We start from the raw sequence: 9,282 nt of genomic DNA on the forward strand, positions 1-9,282 counted from the left end.
AACAGGAGACTGGGGACACGATGTTTTACCCAGGTTCAGGCCCTCTCGATGGAGGTAATACCCTACTTCCTGCTTGATTGATCTTGATGATATGAGTATTACAAGAGTTGATCTACCACGAGATCGTAGAGGCTAAACCCTGGAAGCTAGCCTATGGTATGATAGTTGTTGTCCTACGGACTAAATCATCCGGTTTATATAGACACCGGAGGGGGCAAGGGTTACAGAGTCGGTTACAGAGAAGGAGATCTAACATCCGAATCGCCAAGCTTGTTTCCACACAAAGGAGAGTCCCATCCGGACATGGGACGAAGTCTTCAATCTTCTATCTTCATAGTCCAATAGTCCGGCCAAAGTACATAGTCCGGCTGTCCGAATACCCCCTTCTCCAGGACTTCCTCAGTAGCCCCTGAACCAGGCTTCAATGACGATGACTCCAGCGCGCAGATTGTCTTCGACATTGCAAGGCGGGTTCAATCTTCGAATACTTCAAGGTAAATTTCGAACACTTAACTCGTGTCCGGCTCTACAAGACAAATTTCACATACCACCGTAGAGAGAACAATAATCCACAAATCTAATCTGCTGACAACTCTTCGTAGCGTGACATCACGCCATGGCCCGGCCATTATTCGAACCGTTTTTTTACAACCAACTACCACACACATTGCGAGGTAGTTTCCTTGGTACGTCTTGTCGAAGCAGAGATCGTGTCCCCGTTATCGCGGGATCCTCATCAATACGGGTAGGGGTAACCCCACCATGCATGTTTGCATGACTCCGTGTTTTCAGGCAAGTCCCAAACGGTTATGCTAGGGACGCTCGATATCCTCCCCCTTTATAGAGGGGTCAAGGCCTATCCCTTTCTTACCACGCTTGTGCCTCTCTGCCTATCGAGTTCCAACACCCGAAGCTCAAGCTTAAGCACTTCGGATCTTCAATCATGTCCAGATCCAACCTTCAAGGTCGGTGGATGGCCTCCTCTGTCACAGAGGAGGACATTGCGAAGCTTAGGGAGGCCAGATATTTGGCTGCCGACGTTAAGCACAGGCTTCCCGCCCCTGGGCAAGTCATCCCCACTCCCAAACCGAACGAGAGTGTCGTATTTGTTTCTCACTTCCTCTGAGGCTTGGATCTTACTCTTGATCCCTTCATGAGAGGGATCATGTTCTATTACGGGCTAGATTTTCATGATCTAGCTCTGGATTCCATCCTCCACATCTCGTCGTTCATCATCGTGTGTGAAGCTTTCCTCCACATCACCCCACACTCCGGCCTATGGCTCAAGACCTTCAATCTGAAGCCGAAGGTGATTGAGGGGCGACACGCAGAGTGCGAAGGCGCCACAATAAGCAGAAACGCTGAGGTTCCATGGCCAGAAGGTTCCTTCCCGGAGGTGTCTGATCTTTGGCAACAGAGGTGGTTCTATGTCACAGCTCCCCGAGGCACAACATGGGTGGCTGCCCCTGCCTTCCATCCGGACCCTCCGCCTCAACTGGCGTCGTGGGCTAATGTGGGACTAGACTGGGGGCCTGCTAATGACGTACCAACATTGCAGAGCCGTATTCGTGAGCTTCTTGAGAGGGATATTAATCTTGTCAAAATCATTCAGGTAATGCTAGTTCGGCGGATCCTGCCGTGCAAACGTCGGCCTCTCCGGATGTGGGAGTTTAATACGGAAGGTCCGCGAACCATTCAGCACTTCTTCAGCATGACGCTCGAAGGGATGCATAAGTTATTCCTCGGACCACAAGTAAGGTGTCCGGACACCATCGAGGATGCGGGCTTGAGCTGCAACCACCCAGATACCCAAGTAAATAACTCTACAACCGAACACTTTGCTTATGTTTGATACAACATTATTCTAAAAACCGGTCCGCGTCCAGGATTGGCTCAGCAAGGCGGAGAGGATCTGGTGTCCGACCCCACTTCCGGAAGGCTCGCCTAGTCCAACAATAGCCAGGATGCTTAGACGTGCATTAAGCCAAGTGCCCTCGGGGAAAGGGGAAGAGAAGAATAGAGAAACCGAACTCCACACATTGCACATCCAAACCGGGGGAATTATTGTCTCCATGAAGGAGGATAATTGGGGAGGTTTTTCCAAGGTTTCCTCCCCCCGCGGGAAGAAAAGGGCGGCCTCCAAAGACTTGGAGACGGAGGTGCCTAAGCAGGGGAAGAGAGCTTCACCAGGGGGCACGGCCCCGAAGGGCGTCCTCACCGCATCGTGCCCGTGAACGGGCCAACCCTCCACCGAGCTGTAAGTTAATAAACAAGAAGCTATTGATTTTTCCTGTGAGAACAATAACCAGGATCTATATATTTTTTTGCAGTCCGGCTAGTAGCTCGTCTCAACAGGGTTCGTCTTCAGGGCATCTTCTTCCGGAGATGATGGAGAGTGAAACCCCACCTGCCTCTCCGTCCCATGGGGCAGGCGACCCGGAGGTGTCGTCACGGAGGAGTCCAGATCCGCTGAGGCCCGAAGTTAACACTTTGGTCGCCCCGAGCCCAGCGTGTTCGGCTCCCATGGAGGGCAATGAGAAGGGTCTGGGACAGTCCGGTGCCCGGCCAAACACACTGATGGGCCTCCTGGAGCAAGCTGTTCCATCAGAGGAGCACCGTACGCTAATGGGTACGGCGTTGGAGAAGATTTCGTCTGCCACGAGCGGGTTAAATGAAGCTTTTGGAAGCTTGCTCAAAGGCTTCGAGGTACGCGATGAAATACACAATTTTTGGTTGTACCGCACACGCTAGGTGTGCTCCCTATGGATAGTAGCCCCTGAGACTCTGGTTGCCAACCCTAGGCGGTGAATGGAGGATCACACTCTTAGGTAATGATCATACTGCATTCATGCGCAGGTTGCTAAGGGTCCGGCGGTAGACCGGACCTCTGAATTCGCCGAACTGAGGCGACATATTGATGTGGTGGATGCCGACATCACGCTTGTAAACAAGCGTCTTGACGAGTCACAGAGTATGCACTCGTTTTTTCCTCATTTGTTTAGGAGATATTAAGAGGATCGTAATATAAATATGGTATGATGTGGCTGCAGGCGGAGCTGCTGCCATTGAGGCCCTGAGGGCGGAATTTTCCCTAGCCAAGGAACAAGCCCGGGTTAGCAATGCGGCTGCCCTAAAGTATGCTTGTTGCGGATGAAGTTCTTAGATCCAAAGTATGCTCCTTTGGATCAGCTTTGGTGTGCTGCATATGAGTATGCGGACTTGGCGAAAAGTACTGCTGATGCGACCAAGTTATTCAAGGATCACAAAGATAATGAAATAGAAAGGCTGTTCTGGTCGCAATTTAGTGCTCCAACGCGCTCATTGCCATTGAGTGAGAGGATGGCCGCTATAGCCGAGCTCTATAGGTTGTACGGTCTTGCAATGAGGTCTGTAATAGACCGTCTATGGCCGAAGGGACCGAAGCCGGACAGTTACTTTGGTTTAGTGCAACAATTATTTGGCGCCGGATCGCGAATCGATGCCGTGAAAAGGTTGGCGTGCATAGAGGGTGCGCGGATGGCTCTTGCCTGTGTTAAGACCTATTGGGCAGATATGGAAGCCACCAGCATTGCAACCCAGAGTCTGGCAGGAAGCTAGGGCCCAGCCGAGCACTATTTCGAGCAGGTCATAGAAGGTGCCCGTATAATAGAGGCTCAGTGCTCGAAGAATGTCATGTTCGAGTGACAAGTCGATTAATTGTAAATAATTATGTGTTAAATATAGAGGCTATATTTATACTTTTGCCTGAAAGTGTTATAATGCTCATGCACGGCCGTTTATGTATGCATATAACTTGAAAGTTAGCAGTTGTTGGCTTTAGCCGCCACGCATATAATGCGGGGGTGTTCAAAAAAATATGCGTAATCACACTTGATCCAACGTCTTGGTCCATTAAGGAGGTGAACGCACGTCGAACCAGGCAACCAGACTCTATAGCTGTAACAATTTCACTTAGCCATAGGAGTTTAATGGTGGGGCTACTATGTAGCCCCTAGTACTTCTGCGTGCATCCGGATAGGGGCGCGTATGTACGTGACCAGGAAGCAGTCCTTCATTAATGCGGAGGAATCCTATAGATTCTGGTGAGTCTTCGAGTGGTTGACCAGTCTCTCGCTGTATCATGACAGTCAGTTTTCGGCTTTCTCTACTGAGGTGCTCATCCGGAATAACTAGGGCACAATTGCAGTAGGTCTCCTTTGGCCACCTTAGCCGATAGAACGAAACATAAGGTAGCAAACCCAGGAGCCGGGCAAACCCAACATTTGACCAAAGACATGATTCAGAGCTGATGCATATAAGGCCAAACTCGCGACGCTGAACACTCCCGAAGGTGTTCGGACTTTATAACATATACTGGGCTGAGCAACGCCCTTGATTATGAACCCTGTATTTCCAGGTACGTATATTGATCTGTCGTGGCGAAATGCCTATAACGCCAGTATCCGCTGTGGGTGTGTTGAATACCCACGGGATGTCAACCAACAAAAGACAATAAAGAAGGTTTACACAGGGGCTTAATCTAAAGAGAAACCTTTGAGCGGGGCCTTGCTGCATGTCTGCGCCTTTGTCTCTGTTGTGCCGTATCCTGGAAGGGTGTCGCACGAATAGTCTGTAAAAACGAAAACTTATTTAAAAGAGTGAGCGTGCGAGAAGTTGGTTATTCTCAATGGATGTTAGAAATATGAGATATTGGCCTATTAATAAGGCAAGCTGAATTGTGGGCTGTTTGCAGCCCCTGGTATCATTTATGGGATATGTATGGCACCCAGCTCAGGTTTATCCGGGCTGTTGTTGACGATGGTGCACTGGACTCGTCTAGCCGTGTCCGTGGTCTTAACGACCGATCATGCGTTCTGATGGGAGAGGCCGCTTAGTGTCCGGCTACGAGAGCCGCCATATACTGCTCTGTGTTTCCGCTAATAGTTATGATGCCACGTGGACCGGGCATCTTAAGTTTGAGGCAGGCGTAGTTCGATACTGCATTAAAACAAGCGAAGGTCGTTCTTCCGAGCAATGCATGATAACCGATGTTGAAGGGCGCGATGTCGAAGAGTAGTTCCTCACTTCTGAAGTTGTCGGGAGAACCGAATGTCACCTCTAATACGAGGGAGCCCCAACAACAGTCCTCAATGCCTGGTATCACTCCTTTAAAGGTGGTGTTACTTCGGCTGATTCTGGATGGGTCTATCCCCATCTTGCGGATGGTGTCCTCATATATCAGATTAAGACTACTGCCGCCGTCCATTAGGACATGAGTGAGATGGTATCCGTCAATTATTGGGTCGAGCAGCAAGGCAGCTGATCCTCCATGTCAGATACTAGCCGGGTGGTCCCTGTGATCAAAAGTGATCGGGCAGGCCGACCAGGGGTTGAATTTGGGGGCAACGGACTCTGTGTGAGTTGTGTGGACCATGTTTACTGCTTTGACTTCTTGTGGGAATTTTTTTAGTCCCCCAGTGTTCGGCTGGCTAGGCTCACCCTCGTCTTCACTTGGCATTTCCCTTCCCTTGTGTTCGGCGTTTAACTTGCCAGCCTGCTTGAAGACCCAACATTCTCTGTGAGTATGATTTGCCGGTTTTTCGGGGGTGCCAGGGATTTGGCACAATCTGTCCAGGACTTTATTCAGGCTGGACGGTCCCTCTTTGCTGCCCTTAAATGGCTTATTTCCTTGACCGGGTCGAGAGCCCCTAAATCTGGCGTTGACCGCCGTGTTGTCCAGACTTTCTTTATTGTTCCGACGCTTGTTCTTATTGCATCGTGGCTTGCTGTTGCCATCTCGTATTTTGGATGTGCCTGGATCACTGGTGCCTCTACGGGCCAACCAGCTGTCTTTGCCCACACAAAAGCGGGTCATAAGGCTTGTTAAGGCTGCCATCGTCCTTGGCTTTTCTTGGCCAAGGTGTCTGGCCAGCCACTCATCCCGGATACTGTGCTTAAAGGCCGGTAGGGCTTCGGCATCTGGACAGTCGCCAATTTGATTCTTCTTAGTGAGAAATCCGTTCCAAAGCTTACGGGCTGACTCTCCGGGCTGTTGTATTATGTGACTTAAATCGTCTGCGTCCGGAGGTCGGACATAGGTCCCTTGAAAATTGGCCCTGAAAGCGTCCTCAAGTTCCTCCCAGCTTCCAATTGAATTTTTAGGGAGGCTTTTCAACCAGTGCCGAGCTGGCCCTTTCAACTTGAGGGGAAGGTATTTGATGGCATGGAGGTCATTCCCACGAGCCATGTGGATGTGGAGGATAAAATCTTCAATCCAGACCCCCAGGGTCTGTCGTTCCGTCATATGACTCTATGTTCACGGGTTTGAATCCTTGTGGAAATTCGTGATCCAGCACCTCATCGGTGAAGCACAGAGGGTGCACAACCCCACTGTATCTAGATATGTCGTGGCATGCTGTCGGATGTTGTTGTGTCCGGTGTTGATTCCGAATTGGTATTCGATCAGTGTGATCGTTTTGGTGACCATAATCTCGCGTCGGAGCGTTTCCTCTGGATCCATAGATGGACCTAGCCGTACCGGCCTTTTTGTCCAGGAGCTCACATAAATCGTGTGCGGCATCAGTGGCTGCTCTATCGCGGCCATGAAGTGGTTGGTCCGGCCGAATGGTCGTACTATTCTTTGGCGGAATGGGCTCTGCAGCCTCATCGTCGAATTCGGGCAGCAGCTTGCGTTTTGGGTAGCTCTTTGTGTGGCGATCGTCGCCACATTTTCCTTCAGTGTCTAGCACCTTATTCCATCTTCGGTTGAGCGTATCCTGTGCGGCTTTAAGCCTTTGCTTCTGCTTTTTTAGGCTCCTCGTCGTGGCCATAAGCCTTCTGCGGAGGTTATCTTGTTCCAAATGTTTTTTCGGGATGATGAATGCATCATCAACCGGATTATCCTCCTCTCTAGAGGCCGTTTGATGAGTTCGGGCCTCGGGATCGCTGTGATCAGGCGTCTACCGGAGTCAACCGGAGTGTGATCGCTGTGATTCATATTGTTGCCTTTGGAGTCAACCGGAGTGTCATTTTTCCATGCGCTGTTATCTCTATTTTTACTGTGACTGGACTTAGAGCCGCGCCATCGCCGTCGTTTTTGCTTTTGTCCGGGGGGGGGGGGTTATCCTCCATTTTTTGTCACTTTTGTCCTCCTTAGGCGTGTCCACCATGTGGATGTCATATGATGAAGTGGCGGTCAAGCGCCCCGTGGGCGGTGGTTCCAGATCATCCCCTACATCGACGTCCATACCGTCGATGTCGTCGGAGTCAAAATCAAGCATGTCTGTTAGGTCATCGACAGTGGCTATGAAGTGGGTGGTGGGTGGGAGGCGATTTTCTTCGTCGTCCGTGTCCCATTCGGGCCGGACATAGTTCGGCCAAGAGTCTTCTGACAAAGAGAGAGACTTTAATGAATTAAGCTCATTGCCAAAGGGGGAGTGCTGAAAGATATCCGCAACGGTGAACTCCATTACTGGAGCCCAATTGGACTCGATGGGCCCGGGCGCGCGCAGTTCGGGACCTACATCTGGACAAAAGTCAAGGGGTCCGGTGATGCAGATTCTCTTAACGGAGGAATCTGTGTTCGGCTCTACCGCCGAAGAGTATGCGGCCTCCGTGGCGGGGCCCATCCACCCGTCCTCGGATGACGTGATCTGCCCCGGATTTAGGCCCGGAGCAGCTGCAGGGGCGATCTCCCAAATACTGTCCGACAGCAGATTTAGGTCGTGCTTGTCGTGACTGTTCGGCGCTCCTGATGTAAGCCCGAATCCGTCGAAGATCAAGTCTTCGCGGACACCGGCCGTGTAATTCAAGTTTCCGAACCTGACCTGATGGCCAGGGGCGTAGCTATCGATCTGCTCCAGATGGCCAAGCGAGTTGGCCCGCAGTGCGAAGCCGCCGAACACGAAGATCTGTCCGGGAAGAAAAGTCTCGCCGTGGACTGCGTTGTTGAAGGTTGAGGGAGCCATCGAGCCTTACAGCAACGACATAGAGGAACTCTCAATGAAAGCACCAATGTCGGTGTCAAAACCGGCGGATTTCGGGTAGGGGTTCCCGAACTGTGCGTCTAAGGCTAATGGTAATAGGAGACTGGGGACACGATGTTTTACCTAGGTTCGGGCCCTCTCGATGGAGGTAATACCCTACTTCCTGCTTGAATGATCTTGATGATATGAGTATTACAAGAGTTGATCTACCACGAGATCGTAGAGGCTAAACCCTATAAGGTAGCCTATGGTACGATTGTTGTTGTCCTACGGACTAAACCCTCCGGTTTATATAGACACCGGAGGGGGCTAGGGTTACACAGAGTCGGTTACAGAGAAGGAGATCTAACATCCGAATCACCAAGCTTGACTTCCACGCAAAGGAGAGTCCCATCCGGACACGGGACGAAGTCTTCAATCTTGTATCTTCATAGTCCAACAGTCCGGCCAAAGTACATAGTCCGGCTGTCCGAATACACCCTTTCCAGGACTCGCTCAATCGTGCTACCTGTCGATGTAGATAGAACCATGATTATACTTGCCCAAGTACCAACCCCACCACACATAACCCAGAGTCACGCAGATTGTACCCCTACCCAGTTGGACAGAGAAGCAGCTACACCCCTTCTAACCCCAACCCCAGCAGATAGTAACCCAGTTCCAGTTGACACAACACCGTCTGCACCACACAGCACCCAAACACGAGCAGTTAGTAAGGCAACTGTAGTGCTGAAAGCACGAGGACCACCACTCCGAACCCCAAGTTAATGCTTAAAGCAGAAGAATAATTGTTCTCAGGTCAGGTTCCATGGCTATGGTTCATACTACTTTGCTCTTGCATCACTGTATTTACTCATACCAACTAATTTCAAATTTGAAGGATGCACTTGAAACTCCAATGGCACAACAGGTATGTTTTAAACCTATTTCTTTAACGTGTTTCCTGTTGTAACTTGCTCTATGTTGATTTTAGTTTCAATTGAATAAACAGTTATGTTCTCATGCCATGCACATTACAAGTGTTGTTATTGTTGTGTAGTTTCCCACACTTATATTCGGTCTATGCTGCTTTGTCTTAAATAGATATGATTCGAACTATATCTATCTTGATTTGGCAACATAAACTAGAATGATATAGACCATACAGTGACCATACTACTTAGATATATGTTTGTTTCATGCTGTTATCCTTTCCACCTTACTACTGAACTGGTTTACCAAAATGAGTTTCATATACTACATTGTAAACCTGTGATGTGTTTGTTTGTTTCTCTTTTAGAACACGGATAAAATATTGGAGAAGAGTACCCCGTTATGC

Source organism: Triticum aestivum, chromosome 1B, assembly GCF_018294505.1.
Source record: "Triticum aestivum cultivar Chinese Spring chromosome 1B, IWGSC CS RefSeq v2.1, whole genome shotgun sequence".
NCBI classification, from domain to species: Eukaryota; Viridiplantae; Streptophyta; class Magnoliopsida; order Poales; family Poaceae; genus Triticum; species Triticum aestivum.